General features: G+C 46.4%; 2 pseudogenes; both read right to left on the bottom strand.

Moving 5' to 3' along the window:
- Positions 1 to 4,476: 4,476 nt before the first annotated feature.
- On the bottom strand, positions 4,477 to 5,199 carry LOC119280215 (annotated as a pseudogene).
- Positions 5,200 to 13,992: 8,793 nt separating this feature from the next.
- LOC119282553 lies at positions 13,993 to 15,315 on the bottom strand (annotated as a pseudogene).
- Between the last annotated feature and the right edge of the window lie 367 nt (positions 15,316 to 15,682).

Here is a 15,682-nt window from a genome sequence, read left to right as displayed (position 1 = left end):
TCCTACCCTCTGATGCCAGAGCCAGCACTCTGAAGCTTTTGCTAGAAGACATACGGCTAACTATGTCCTGCTGAGAAATCTACCATATACAGATCATATTTTCGATACCCTTCCAAGACTAGAGATTTGTCAGATTCCATAAGGACAAGGCAACGATATTTCCCAAATATCACAATCATGTTCAAATCACATAGCATTGATACAGACATTAAGTTGAAACCAAGGGATTCAACAAGCATCACTTTATCCATATGCCCATCTTTTGAGATTGCAACTCTACCAAGACCCAATACCTTACTTTTACCAGTGTCAGCAAATGTGTTGTGACTTTTATCAGACGGCGAAGGGTTGAATCCATCAGAAGACTTCGATCACCAGTCATGTGGTTGTTGCAGCCACTATCCATAATCCATTCTAAAGCTTGAGATGTCATATCCTACAGTACAGTTTGGGGGATAGGCTTCACTAAGAGAGTTGTGAAGCAGAAACATTTGACGGACAAGCGGAACATAGAAGTTCAGATCTTGGTTATGATAGATACGATGAGTGTCAAGGAATCCCGGGACAAAATACATAGTAAGACCATTTGGAAATTTTATCTTGCGTCCCACAAGATGTTTAAGGTCCCCAGCATAAGCATCAAACACATTTGATTTCCGGCTGGAGACCATTCCCTACAAAAGAGAGTTAAGTTTTCTTAACCACCCACATCTTCAAGGGTGTCTTAGAAGCAATGAGCCTAAGTGCAGCATCTGAGAACTTCGGCTTTGGAGCCCTAGAAAATAGCTTTGCAGGAGGTGAATAATACTCATAAGAATAAGCAGAAAAGTCCTCGGACTGATGAACATAGCGGTTTGATGAAACATGCTCATATTCAAAAGTTTGAGTATGATTTCCCTGCAAAACATTTGCGTTAGGGTGACTCAGGTGAGTCCTCTGTCTGTATGAAGCCTTTGGACCATATGAAGCTTTTGGTCTGGGATTTGTCTTCTTCCCTGGTGGTGTCATGATGACATTCACGAGAAGACTTTCAAGACAACTTTTGCGTACCTAGATCTTCTTAATAGGCTGTCCATTTCTACAGTTAGTACCAATGTACCTGGCAAACACTTCACCATTCTGATTCCTGAACAGTTTATAGTTTGCATCAAGGGATTCATCAATGATAATTGGGTTAGCACAAGAGAAACTAGATAAGGTAGATGGGTCCACTGATTGTTCCTTAGAAGCAACCCATGTGGTTTTGGGGTACTGCTCAGGCATCGAGTAGGAACTATCAACATTAATTTTCCTTGCGAACCCAACTCTCTCTTTCCTAGGGTTTCGGTTCAGAATCTGGTTTTTAAGGACATCACATAGTATCTGATGCCCTTTGAGACTTTTGTGCATTCCACTCTTAAGTAATATCTTCAACCTGGCATTCTCATCAGCAATAGCAGTGGTATCCTCAACAGAGGGGTTAGTTACCACATTAGCAGTTGAAGATATTGTAGCAGTAGCAGCAGTTGAACATTCAGCAACAGAGACAGCATTATCACGCTCAAGACATTTTAGACATGGTGGTTCAAATCCTTCCTGAGCGGAACTAATCTGTTGAGCGCGGAGTGACATGTTCTCCTTTTGAAGATCTTCATGAGCCGATCTCAATTTCTCAAGCTCTTGTTTCCTTTGAAGATAATCATAGGAGAGCTTTTCATGAGAAGTTGAGAGTGTTTCATGATGACTTTCATGTTCTTGGTACTTAACATGGAGATTTTTAATGTCTTCAATTAAGGACTGAGTTCGGGTCATTTCCACATCCAACAGGTCATCGCTTTTGTCTAACAACTTTTGAATATGTTCCATAGCATTCTGTTGTTCAGTTGTAATTTTAGCAAGTGTTTTGTAGCTAGGTTTAGATTCACATTCAGAGTCATCTTCACTTGATGTTTGAAAGTAAGCATCGCGTGAGTTTACCTTGGCACCACGTGCCATGAAGCAGAAGGTGGGAGCAGAGACGTCCTTATTCTTGGCATCAGCGTTCTTGACGAGGCCATTGTCTTCAGTGTTGAAGATTGACTTGGCAATGTATGCAGAAGCTAGAGCCAGACTAGCTACTCCAGAGTCAGATTCCTCTTCAGAATACACCTCTGCCTCCTTAGATGCAGAATCCTCCTCTGAATCCATCTCCTTGCCAACAAAAGCACGACCCTTGCTTGATGAGCTCTTGTTGTGTGATGAAGACTTTGATGAAGACTTGGAAGAATACTTTGAGGATTTCCTCTTCTTCTAGTCATCGGAATCATATTCCTTGCTCTTCTTCTTCTTCTTTGTCTCATTGTCGCATTGTGAACACTCAGAGATGTAGTGACCAGGTTTCTTGCATTTGTGGCAGGTTCTCTTCTTGGGGTCATGAGAGGAAGCTTCATCATTTCTTGAGCTGGATCTTGAAGACTTTCTGAAGTCATTCTTCTTGGCAAACTTCTGGAACTTCTTCACAAGCATAACAAGCTCCTTCCCAATGTCTTCAGGATCACAAGAACTGCAGTCAAATTCTTCTGCAGATGAGGAGACAACCTTTGCCTTCAAAGCGCGAGTACGACCATAGTTGGGACCATAGATATCTATTTTCTCAAATAGCTGAACTCATGTGCGTTGAGCCACTCAAGTATGTCAGACGGATCGAGAGTCTTGAAATCAGGGCGTTCTTGAATCATCAGGGCCAGGGTGCCAAATGAGCTGTCAAGTGATCTCAGCAGTGTCTTGACGATTTCATGCTTGGTGATCTCAGTGGCGCCAAGAGCATGAAGCTCATTCGTGATGTCAGTGAGGCGATCAAATGTGAGCTAGACATTTTGATTGTCATTTCTCTTGAAGCGGTGGAAGAGACTGCAAAGAACACTGATCCTTGAATCTCTCTGTGTTGAGACGCCTTCGTTGACCTTGGAGAGCTAGTCCCAGACTAGCTTCACAGTATCCAGAGCACTAACACGACCATACTGCCCTTTGGTCAGATGACCACAGATGATATTTTTGGCAGTTGAGTCCAATTGGATGAACTTCTTGACATCAGCAGGAGTAACACCTTCACCAGTCTTGGGAACACCATTCTTGACGACATACCAGAGATCAATGTCAATGGCTTCAAGATGCATACGCATCTTATTCTTGCAGTAGGGGTAATCAGTGCCATCGAAGACAGGGCACGCAACGGATTCCTTGATTATCCCTGCAGTCGACATAGCTAAACTCCAGGTGGTTAAACTGAATCACACAGAACAAGGGAGCACCTTGCTCTGATACCAATTGAAAGTGCTAGTATTCGACTAGAGAGGGGGTGAATAGGAGATTTTTATGAAAGTCTTCAAAACAGGAGTGTTATGAAGACGAACAATAGAAATGAACCTATTGACACGCAGCGGAAGATAGACTACACTGGATAACACATCGTCAAGTAAGAAATATAGTGAAAGCACGAAGACTATCAGCAGCTAGGTAGTATGGATCAGGATGGAAGATAGTATGAAGCCAAATAGTACACACTTTTCACATAGTGAAGTCATTCAGATCAGGCAAGAGGGCAAAGACTCCACGAAAACAAACTGTAAGTAAAGAGAGAGAGGAGGGATAGAACCAGTTGCTCTGAGAGGACAAGGGGTTTGTTGGACCAGTTCTAGTTGCTTTGACAACCTTACGTGTGGTTAGGGAAGCTGAGATTCAACTCAGAAGACCGCGTCTTCACCTTATTCCCCTTGAGAGAATAACACTTAGTCCCCGCCCAATCACTCTGGTAAGTCTTCAAGGGAGACTTCCAAACCTTCACAGACTTCGTTCACCGGTAATCCACAATGACTCTTGGATGCTCATAACGTGACGCCTAACCGGCTGGAGGATTCACTGTCCTCAAGTGTAATAAGTCTTCAGATCATGCGGACAGAAAGACTTCAGTGATGCCTAACACTCTTTGGCTCTGGGTGTTTTGGTCTTTGTCCTCGCAAGGATTCTCTCTCAAATGCTTCGGAGGTGGGTTGCTCTCAGACGACAAAAGCCGTGCACTAAATCTGAGCAACCACCAATTTATGCTGTAGGGGTGGGCTATTTATAGCCGGAGGCAACCCGATCACTAAGGAATTGACACGTGTCCAATGGTCAGATTCAAACACACGTGGCAGCTTAGCTTGGGCTACAAGCCAATCTGACTCATCCAGCTCTGGAAAAGATTTGCTCTCATTGTCTTCGCTCGAAGACATAGGATTTGGTTGAGCATCATTGCAGTCACTCTGAATTTGTTCACTTGGACCCCACTTAACAGTATGGTGGTTTCTATGAATCAACAAAGAAGAAAAGGAAACTATGAAACAACTATGTCTTCGTACTTCATAGTCTTCGCGCGATGTCTTCTCTTGTCATAGTCTTCAATGTGAATATTTTCACAGACCACAATTGTCTTCAATGTCTTCACACAATTTCAGGGTCATCTCTGGTAGGTAAACTGAATCAATATCGGACTACTACATGTGCAAAACGGTGGAACTTGCGGTTCACTGTGAGGTGCTCAGGGAAACGGCTCTTCCACACGCCCTTGAAGTAGATGGCGTTTGTGAGAACGAACCTCAAATTATCGGACAATGACCCCTCCGGCAGGATATCCGAGATGAGGTTGTTCGTCGCCGCCGCCGCCCACTCATTGATCTTCTCCCTGATCTTCTCTAAATCACCCTGCATGCATGCACGAATTAATTATATACTGTACTACAATTATAATGTCGACCAAGCAGCGGTACCACAAGATGGAGGCGCTGGCCTTAGCGAAGTTGAATGCGCGTATCTCGGCCTTGTAGGACTCGGCGGCGGCGTGCAGGAAGGCTCGCGTGAGTTTCATCTTCTTGTGGTGGAAGACGTACACCGTAGGCGTAGGTGACGAGGAGCCCACAGGAGCCGGATGGGTCGGAGGCGAGGCCACGCACGAACCAGGCGACCTCGTCGGGGGACGAAAGCGCCGAGCAGGGCGAGGATCTCGTCCAGGGTTTTGCCTCGTGCTCCTGCCGCCACCACGACGAGCGTGGTGTAGATGGACAACAACGAGAAGGCGACATTGCCGTCGCCCGTGGCCAACTTTTTTGCCAGGTGGAGCGCAAACACCGTCAGGCCGCCGGAGCCCACGGCAGGCGATGTCGACGACGCTCGTGCCTTCTTCCTTGGCCTTGTCTGATCCTCCATTGTCGTCTGTCGACATGATTGACGCTCGTGTACGCCCGTAAGGGAAGGTGAATTAAAACGACCGCACAAGGGTACATTACAAGGTATTATTAGTCAAAGATGCTAAACCCTAATAAAAACGGAAATGTTAAGGCCCACACGTGTGGGCGTTAGCCAACTCACCCACACGCCTCCATCATCGTCCAGTAACTTCTGCACGAATCTTGGCACGAATTAGCTGATTTTGTATGCCACATAGGACAACTCGCGTGTGTGGTGTCTGAGAGAGGTCGCTCACACATCCGTTTTACCACACGGAAGGGCCGGTGTGTGGGCGTTTAGCAGTTCGCCCACACACCGGTTTCAGTCACGCACAAGGGCTGGTGTGTGGGCAGTTTGCCATCTCGCCCACACGCCCGCCTCCTCTCCCACATCCAAGCTGCCAGTTGCCATGCGTTTTGCAGTGTACATGGCAACTGCCCTAGTGTGATTGCAAGCAGATGGCAATTCTTTTTTTTACCTGAACATGTCAGTTGCCATATGTTTGGCATGGTACATGGCAAACTGCCCCAGCGTGCACGTAAGCAGATGACAACTCTTTCTTTTTTAAATGGCAACTGCCCTAGTGTGCTTGTGAGCACATGGCAACTCTCTCTTTTTACCCGAACATGTTTTTTGCCATGCCTTTTTTGTAGCGCTACATGGAAACTGCCTAGTGTTAGTAGGTGGCAACTCCTAAAGTTTTGAAATCATGGCAACTGCAGTAGACCAGACCACACATGGCAACAGCTGTAGTTGACCAAAAAATGGCAATCTGGAACTTTGACCTGAGATGGCAACTGCAGTTGAGCAAACATGGCAACTGTAGTTGTCCGACATGGCAACCGTAGTTCAGCGACATGACAACTGCACTTAAACGAATATGGACGAGGGTCCGGCCCATGGCAACTGCGGGGCACGAGGTAAAGTGTCACGTGCGGCGTGCGGGCCTGGCGTACCGGGCGTGTGGGCGTTATCTGTTCCGCCCACACGCACGCATGTAAGAGGGACCGGGAGGGAAAAAAAGAGGAATGTGGGCGCTAGTTGTTTTGCCCACACACAGACGTGTAGGCTGGTCCTCTTAGGCACCACACAGAACGTGTGGGCAGATTCCTTAACGCCCACATGTGTGGCAGTTAGCGGCGTCCAATAAAAATAGGTTTGGGCAGCGGACACCTTCCGACTATTGTAATTGTCACAAACGAAGGGATAGGCTCCATCCGTTGCATCTCATCAAATAGGTATTTTCTTTCGATAAAGGATGTTTTTTTATTGATTTGTAATTTAGCATCGACGATACAATCATCATTATATACTCCCGGCCTCTATATAAATAAGATGCACATAGCCAACACCCACACAAAATGATCACACCGGCAAAAAGCAAAGTCATGCAAGACCAAAGCTATGCCTAAACAGAGAGAGGGAAAAAAATTAAGCAATGAAAACAGGAATTGACAAAATACAACAGTGACCATCAGTGTCAACCATCTCTTGACAACACAAAGACTACGAGAAAGGTTCTCCAAAATCCACGCCTCCAGGAAAGGAACGACGTACATGTGTCGCCATCCCTAGATCCAACCACCAAATGTCAGATCAATTATGAGCAATGCGATCTTTAGGGTAACGATGCAAAGAATGCCGCCATTGCCAGGTATAACCAATTAGGGTTAGACCAGAGTTTTCACCCTGGAGCTCAAGACTGTGTACTCAAGAAGTATCACCCAGTCGAAGTCAAATAATATTGTCTCCTCCACTTGCCTCGGTCCAAATAATTGCATATATGTGTACGGTCCTTATGGCGAGCAATGAGCATGTTCGTACAGGTAGGCCGACGAGACTCGACAAGAGCCACTCGTTACCATCCGAGCGGAAGACCACCATGATCGTGCCTCCCAGCAGCTCTCTCAACAATCTACCGCCCTGCATATTTTGAGATATCAGGTTCATTAGTCGCTAACAATTTTTCTTGCTCTTTTTCTGATATATCACCGCAAGGAATGCTACATCCATGAAAAGGTATGTAGAGGAGGTAGGGGCCCCACCCCCATGAAAATCAAGGGGGGAATTTAGAGGAAGATTGCCTAACACACTTCGTGAGGTTTTGTAGGTGTAAAATTTCTGTATTACTGTGCTAGCAGTTCTAGTCTCTTGGTTCTTGTTAGATGTTCTACTCTTTCTTCATAGTGAGCATTCCGCGCGCACCTTGAGAGAGGAGGTTAAGGACCAGGGCTCACCCGAACCCCATGGGCCACAGTCGGTGCGGTTTGATCTTGTACCATGGTCCCCCCGAACCCCATGAACCGCACAGGCCATAGGGTTTTTCCATGTCAACTGTTGTGTGATGCTGGTGGGCCCTAGTTGACCGGATGGGCTAGTTTCACAGCCGGTGATATGGCATGTGGGTTGTTTCCATCTATCTCAGGCGCAACACTCTCTGGGCAGAGCCTGGTGCAGGCATCATAGATTTCGAACGACGAGCTAGTCGGTGAGTGTCTGAGTCGTGGGTCGGCTTGAGATCATATCATAACCAACAGAGTGGAAGTTCGGGCAGTGAGCATTTCTAGCAAGGAGGTGAGTTGGTGATGCTGGAGGCAGCAATACGACCTGATCCAACGCCTCGCATGACCACCACAAGCCATACAGAGGGTCCCAGAAGTACTTCTAGTCGAAACAGCATAAAAATAGGGCCGGGCAAGGCGCCGGCGACAAGCGCTACAACTAGTTTGAAATGTTTCGGATTAAGTCGCTTTGGCCACTTCTGGATTGTTTACAAGGCCCCCACCCCAAGCAGCACCACCACTATTGCGCTTCTGCTGTACGGTAGAGGGGCACACTACAATTGACTTCCCATACCGTGCACCACTGCCCCAACTCTAAATGATGGAAGGTTTGTGGACAATCAATCATGATCTCTCCTCGCCTCCTCGGTTCTCGACGGAGATGCTCGAGGCTGAGCTCAAGAACTTAAAAGTGGAACCAAATGGGACAGACAAGTGGTCCAATGAGCTCAAGAACTTAGTAGAGGAACCAAAGGGGACTAGCAAGTGGTCCAACTCACAAACATGGATTTGTTAGCTGTGTACACCTCAAAACAGATCATTCGCACATGTTTGAAGAGCAAAGAGTTGAGACTATTGCTGAAGAAGTGGGTTATTTTGCAGGGAATCCCTAAATCTCTCTGCAAGAAGATTAAAACATTGATCTGATGAAAAGTGAAAATTGACGCTGCAACCATTCCGCCTGTCACAGTTTTTTTAGAAAAGGGGTGCAGCCCCGGCCTCTGCATCAGAAAGATAAAGCAAATAGGTCCAACAAAAGTCTGTAACTCCGTTACACACTAGTCCCCAAACGGCTCACAAAGAGCATCAAAATAAAAGCCACATCCGGCATGCAAAATAAAGATAGAAAAACTAATTGCCTATCTTATTACATGACCGCCATCCAAACCGGCTGAATATAGCCCGAGCTAGCATCTCCCATCGGGCAGATCCAGTAACCAAATGCTCCCTGGCCTCCGTCTGAGTGAGTAGCGACCACAAACGGATCAACATAGTAGCTCGGAAGATGACCTGCAAAAAATGAGTATTTGTTGTTCTGTTAAAAACCAAATCATTCCCGCAGTTCCAGACTGCCCAAAGTAAAGCACATACTCCTACACGAATGTGTTTAGCTGTTTGGGTCTCTATCCCATCCAGCCACGTCCCAAATAAAGTGTTGATATTATTCGGAGGAGTAATATTAAAAACAATGTGAACAGTACGCCAAAGAACCTTCGCCATAGGACAATCGAGGAAGAGGTGTTTGATAGTCTCGTCTTGATCACAAAAACTACATCTCTTAGAACCGGTCCAATTGCGCTTTGTCAAATTATCCTTGGTTAAAATAACTTGTTTATGTATAAACCACATAAACACTTTAACTCGCAGAGGGACTTTGACATTCCAAACATGTTTGGAGAAGGGAATAGAGCTAGAATTGATAACATCTAAGTACATCAATTTAGCCGTGAACTCTCCATTCCTGGTTAATTTTGCATCTCAACTAATCCGGCCTTTGAGCAAGCTGCTCATCCATCAGTATTCTCACCAGATGTAACCAGGCTTCCCAGCGCGCTCCGGCAAGAGTTCTCCTGAATTGGATCAATGAAGTTTCTCTCTTCGGGGTGGAAGTGGAACCAGTGCTCTGATCGGCGTGTGTTGCATCAACCCAACCAAGTAACAACCGATTCACTACAAATCGTACGGTGAGAGCACCAATAACCACGCTTGCTTGCATCACCAGTCTATCTATCATCATGTTACTTGCGGCAATAAAACCCTGGTATATTTCACGCCATGATGAGATGCATCAAAGTTGAGCTTACCAAAATGCAGAGATGGATGACCATCGATATATTAACGACAGGAATGTTAAATATATTGTTACGTGACATGTTGTCACGCCTCTTTCCCTCTTTGTTTAGTCTATCTTGTAGGCCAAGTTATATCCCTAGATTCGATAGAGTTAGTTGGAGTTATTCTCTCTCTTTAACTTCCTATCTTTTCTTCTGTTATCGTTGATTCTGTAAACACCTACGAGAGGGTTTTCTCTCGTACAATCAATATAAGACCATGCGGGCTCTCTTAGGAGGGTTGAGACGCTTTACCCATCTTTGACATGGTATCAGAGCCTCCTCTTCCATCACATCTAGCTAAACCCTTCCCCCTCGCAGCCATCACCTTCCCCCTGCGCAGCCATGTCCTCCTCATCGCAAGTTTCCTCCCCTGGCCTCAACTACACCACTTTCGAGGCTGATGCAGAGAAAACAAGTTGTAAAGGTTTGGTAGAAATACTAGTAGAAACTAGATATGGTAACTGATGGGCTTTCGCCTTTTGACAAGAATCACAAATAGTTTCAAGACTACGCTCACCAACACATGGGAGCTGATTATTTCTAAGCACTTGTTGAACAATAACAAAAGAGGGGTGTCCTAATCTCGCATGCCACCGTTCTGATGAAAGTTTGCATGTCCCACAAACTGAAAAAAATCTTCTTTTCGTACACCGCATTGCCATAGACAACAAAGTTTTTCTTGAGTTTCACCCATATTTCTTTTTGATTTGTGATCAAGCCACGAGGAACATTCTCTACCGCGGTAGATGTGTGCATGGGCTCTACCCTTGGATTCCCCAGTTTAGAAGATTCAATAAACAAGTTTGTGGCATTATCAAACTTTCATCAGAACGGTGGCATGCGAGATTAGGACACCCCTCTTTTGTTATTCTTCAACAAGTGCTTAGAAATAATCAACTCCCATGTGTTGGTGAGCGCAGTCTTGAAACTATTTGTGATTCTTGTCAAAAGGCGAAATCCCATCAGTTACCATATCCAGTTTCTACTAGTATTTCTACCAAACCTTTACAACTTGTTTTCTCTGATGTTTGGGGTCCAACCCCCTCTTCTGTTGGCAGACATACTTATTACGTTAGTTTCATAGATGACTACGGTAAATTCACTTGGATTTATCTTCTTAAGAAACGTTCCGACGTTTTCCAAGTTTTCCATAACTTTCAAGCACTTGTTGAACGACAATTTGACACCAAAATTCTCGCTGTCCAATCTGATTGGGGTGTTAAATGTCCAGTATGAGAAGCTAAACTCCTTTTTTCAAAAGTTGGGCGTGTCTCATCATGTTTCATGCCCTCATGCGCACCAACAAAATGGCTCTGCCGAACGCAAGCATAGGTACATTGTTGAAGTAGGGCTTGCCCTTCTTGCAGGTGCTTCCATGCCTCTTAAATTTTGGGACGAGGCATTCCTTACGGCAGTCCATCTTATAATATGCTTCCCAGTCGTGTCATTAATAATGAAACACCCATGCAACGCCTTCTTCATACTCGACCGAACTATCATTCACTTCGTGTTTTTGGCTGTGCTTGCTGGCCTAATCTTCGTCTGTATAATACTCGCAAACTCAGTTTCCGCTCAAAACAATGTGTTTTTCTGGGTTATAGTGCCCAACATAAAGGCGTTAAATGCCTTGATGTTCCTACCGGTCGAGTATATATCTCTCGTGATGTTGTTTTTGATGAGACTGTTTTTCCTTTCGCAGCTCTCCATCCTAATGCTGGTGCTCTTCTTCGCCAAGAAATCCTTCTCCTTCCACCACATCTATCTGGCATATCTCCTGGGGATGACAATTGTAATGACTACGTGACTAACTCTTGTGACCGTGTTCTTGAGGTTTTTGATGATGCAGGATCCAGTGGTGAAACTCCACAAGAAAATTTGATGCAAAAAAATGGAGAAAATGGCTCAAATAGCTGTCACTTCATGTGTCCGCCACTTGGGGACAGCGCTGCAACCGAATCCCCCTCGGGATCGGTGGCTACAGTGCAGCCGCTATCACCTTCAGGATCGCAGCCGCGCCTGGCGCGCTGCGCCACCGAATCTTCACCTGGCGACGCGGGTGGTCCCTCCTCACTCGACACGTCTCCACCTGGGGGGGTCGCTGTCGCGGGCCCAGCCGACGCGGTTTGGCCTGACCCCGCGGGTCTACGCCAAACGCGAGACGACAGGGGGCCATCCGGAGCAGGCAACTGGATTTTCTGCGCCGCTCCCAGCTACCTCGTCTCCCGATCTGGCCGCAGAAGATCCGGCGTCGCCAGGGGGGTCTGCATCAGCCTCGGGATCCCCTGGATTCTCTGTCCAGGAGCAGCAGCTTGTGGGATCTTCTACGGACGTGTCTAGGTCTCCTGTTTCCGTACCGCCACGAGTTACAAGGCTTCGGGCTGGGGTAATTCAACCTGTCAATTATAAAGTTAAATATGGTTTGACCTGCTCTACCAGTGAACCCAGCACGTTTCAGGAAGCAAGCAAGCATATCAAGTGGAGGAAGGCTATGGAGGAAGAGTTTCAAGCTCTTCAGAAAAATAAAACGTGGCATCTTGTTCCTTCACAGCGAGGCAAAAATTTAATTAATTGCAAATGGGTGTTCCGGATAAAGAAAAAGGCAGATGGCACCATCGATCGTTACAAGGCTAGACTCGTTGCAAAAGGATTCAAACAGAGGTATGGCATCGATTATGAAGATACTTTTAGCCCTGTTGTTAAAGTTGCCAGTATACGTCTTGTTCTGTCTATTGCCGTATCTAGAGGATGGAGTCTCAGGCAGCTAGATGTACAGAACGCGTTCCTTCATGGTGTTTTGGAAGAGGAAGTATATATGAAACAACCTCCTAGGTTTGAAGACAGAAACAAGCCTTTTCATGTTTGCAGGCTAGATAAGTCTCTTTATGGCTTGAAGCAAGCACCTAGAGCATGGTACTCGCAGTTGAGTTCTAAGTTACAAACACTGGGCTTTGTTCCCTCCAAATCTGATACGTCATTGTTCATATACAATAAGTTCAAAACATCTATATTTGTGCTTATTTATGTTGATGATATTATTCTCACAAGTTCATCAAATGAAGCAGTCACTGCCTTGTTGAAGGATCTGAATTCAGAATTTCCTCTTAAGGATCTAGGTGACTTGCATTTCTTCCTTGGTATTGAGGTTAAAAGAAACAGTGAAGGTGGTTTTCATCTTTCTCAAGGAAAATATGCAACTGATCTTTTGAATAGAGTTGGCTTGCAGGGTTGTAAACCATCACCCACACCATTGTCCAGTTCAGAAAAACTCTCTCTTGCAGCGGGACAACCCTTGAGTCAAGAGGATGGCACCAAGTACAGAAGCTTGGTAGGTGCGCTTCAGTATTTGACACTCACCAGGCCTGACATTTCCTTTGCTGTCAATAAGGTTTGTCAGTTTCTTCATGCACCTAGTACAAATCATTGGACTGCTGCCAAATGCATACTGAGATATGTCAAATACACCTTGGTTGTTGGCCTAACCTTCAGCAAGTCGTCATCCACACTTTTCAATGCTTTCTCTGACTCTGACTGGGCAGGTTGTTTGGATGACAGGAGATCAACAGGTGGTTTTGCAATCATCTTTGGAACTAATTTGATTTCATGGTGTGCAAAGAAACAGGCTACAGTTTCAAGGTCTAGTACTAAAGCAGAATAAAAGGCATTGGCAAATGCCACAACAGAGATCATCTGGGTCAAATCTATGCTTAGGGAGCTTGGGATATATCACACACCAACTCCCTGTCTTTGGTGTGATAATCTTGGTGCCACTTATTTGTCTGCTAATCATGTCTTTCATGCAAGGACTAAACATATTGAGATTGATTATCACTTTGTTCAAGAAAGGGTTGCAACCAAAGAATTGGACATTCGATTTGTTCATTCAAAGGATCAAGTTGCTGATGGATTCATCAAAGCTTTGGCCACAAGACCGTTTGAAGAATTTCGACGTAATCTTAACTTGCGCAGTTTAGATTAAGGGAGGGTGTTAAATATATTGTTATGTGACATGTTGTCACGCCTCTTTCCCTCTCTGTTTAGTCTATCTTGTAGGCCAAGTTATATCCCTAGATTAGATAGAGTTAGTTGGAGTTATTCTCTCTCTTTAACTTCCTATCTTTTCTTCTGTTATCGTTGATTAAGGGAGGGTTTTCTCTCGTACAATCAATATAAGACCATGCGGGCTCTCTTAGGAGGGTTGAGACGCTTTACCCATCTTTGACAAGGAAAACATACAGAGGGGCCAAATAAAGCTTGAAACAGCAACAGAAAATATATAGTCGATTTGTTTAGTTTATTAACGATTATCTATAGTTGTTTGAGGCAGAACAATAATTAACTACTAGTAGGAGCTCTAATAAAATTACTACTGCTTATTATTACTGTGAGCTAGAAGGGTCCAGTACATGACCGGCAAAGACCACGGCCCCTGAGACCTCCTGCACGATATAAAACGCAAACGGGTGGTCGGCGATGAACTCCAACCTCATTGCACTTTTCTTCTTGCGGCTGATGACGGCGGCGCAGGCAGCCGCCACGGTGCCCTCCTCGTTCACCTCGATGACCGCCTTGTGGAACACCTCGTCCAAGCGCACGTCGCAGACGCTCTTTTCCACGATGCCGGACAGGTCGGCGGCCTCCTCGGTGAACGCCTCCCGAAGCCCTAGGCCTCGAAGGACTTGGGCGAGACGACAGAAGAATGACATCTTGAACTTGGGCAGCATAAGCTCCCTCACTCTCCTTCGGTGCTTCGGCACGTGGTCGAGCAGAGAGCCGCCCACCTCCTCAAGAGTGCTGAGCATGGCGTGCAGCCCGTTGTCCTCGTCCGGGAGGAAGACACACATAGAATACCGCGACATGGCATCCTCACCAGCCTTGTAGGGGAGCTTGAGCACCTTGAAGCCTTCATTGTATGAGACGAAGAGCTCGCATGTTCCCGGCAGGGTCATGAAGGGGACGTTGACGGGGTCGGCACCATCAAGGCGGTGGAACTTGTGTTCCTCGGTGTGACTCTTGGGAAAGCCGGTCTCCCACACGCCCTTGAAGTAGATGGCGTTGGTGAGCACGAACCTCGAGAGGTCGGTCAATGAACCCTCCGGCAGGATCTCCGAGATGATATTGTTCGTCACCGCGACCGCCCACTGGTTGATCTCCTTCCTGGTCTCCTCCCTGACCTCTTCCTACGCATGCATGTTGTAACAGACAATGACGTACCATTGCCAATGTGAAACAGCGATCAACGGCAGAGATGAAGAAAAATAGTTGACTGCTACCTCAGCGAAGTCGACGGCGCGTATCTCGGCGTTGTAGGACTCGGTGGCGGTGTGGAGGAAGTCCGGCGTGAGCTCCATATGTTTCTGGTGAAACACACCATAGGCATAGGTGATGACCGGCCCACCGGAGCCGGACGGGTCGGCGGGGAGGCCGCGCACGAATCCGGCGAGCTCGTCGGGCGATGCGGCGCCGAGAAGGGCTAGGAGCTCATCCAGGGTTCTGTTGCGGGCTCCGGCGGCCACCAGGCCCAGCGTGGTGTAGAGGGAAAGCGGCGAGAAGGCGATGTTGCTGCCCCTGGTGTCGTCTCCCTCGGCGAGCTTCTTGGCCAGGCGGAGGGCGAATGCCGTCAGGCTGTCGGACCCCATGGCCGGTGGCGGCGACGACCCGCCCGCCTTCTTGCTTAGCCACTCCGCCTCTTGGTCTCCCATGTCGTCCGATGCGATTGACGGTGCTCAAGTGTTGGCGTAAATTAACAACGGTGGATGGCTGCGGGTTACCTCTATGTGGATGCTAAATAAACCCTAATCAAATCGAATGATGCTTTCGCCGTCCGACTGTGATTGTAAGACAATGGGATAGGATCTCAACGTTGGTTCCGATCTTATCAATCGATATTTGAGTCGACTGTCGACACAAACGAGATCAGGTTCAGACTACCGCTGAGTTTTTCAGAAAAGAAGAATATTCAGGCTTTGGGACGCAATGCACCTGACAGAACACAATTAACCAACTGCAGATGCAACTATCTGGCTTACAGCATAGGGCACTTGTGTTAAATTATGATCTAAATTCTAG

The sequence above is a fragment of the Triticum dicoccoides genome, chromosome 3B (genome assembly GCF_002162155.2).
Source record: "Triticum dicoccoides isolate Atlit2015 ecotype Zavitan chromosome 3B, WEW_v2.0, whole genome shotgun sequence".
Classification (NCBI taxonomy): domain Eukaryota; kingdom Viridiplantae; phylum Streptophyta; class Magnoliopsida; order Poales; family Poaceae; genus Triticum; species Triticum dicoccoides.
The sequence above is the reverse complement of the archived record's forward strand: the minus strand, read 5'-3'. Positions and strand labels throughout refer to the sequence as shown.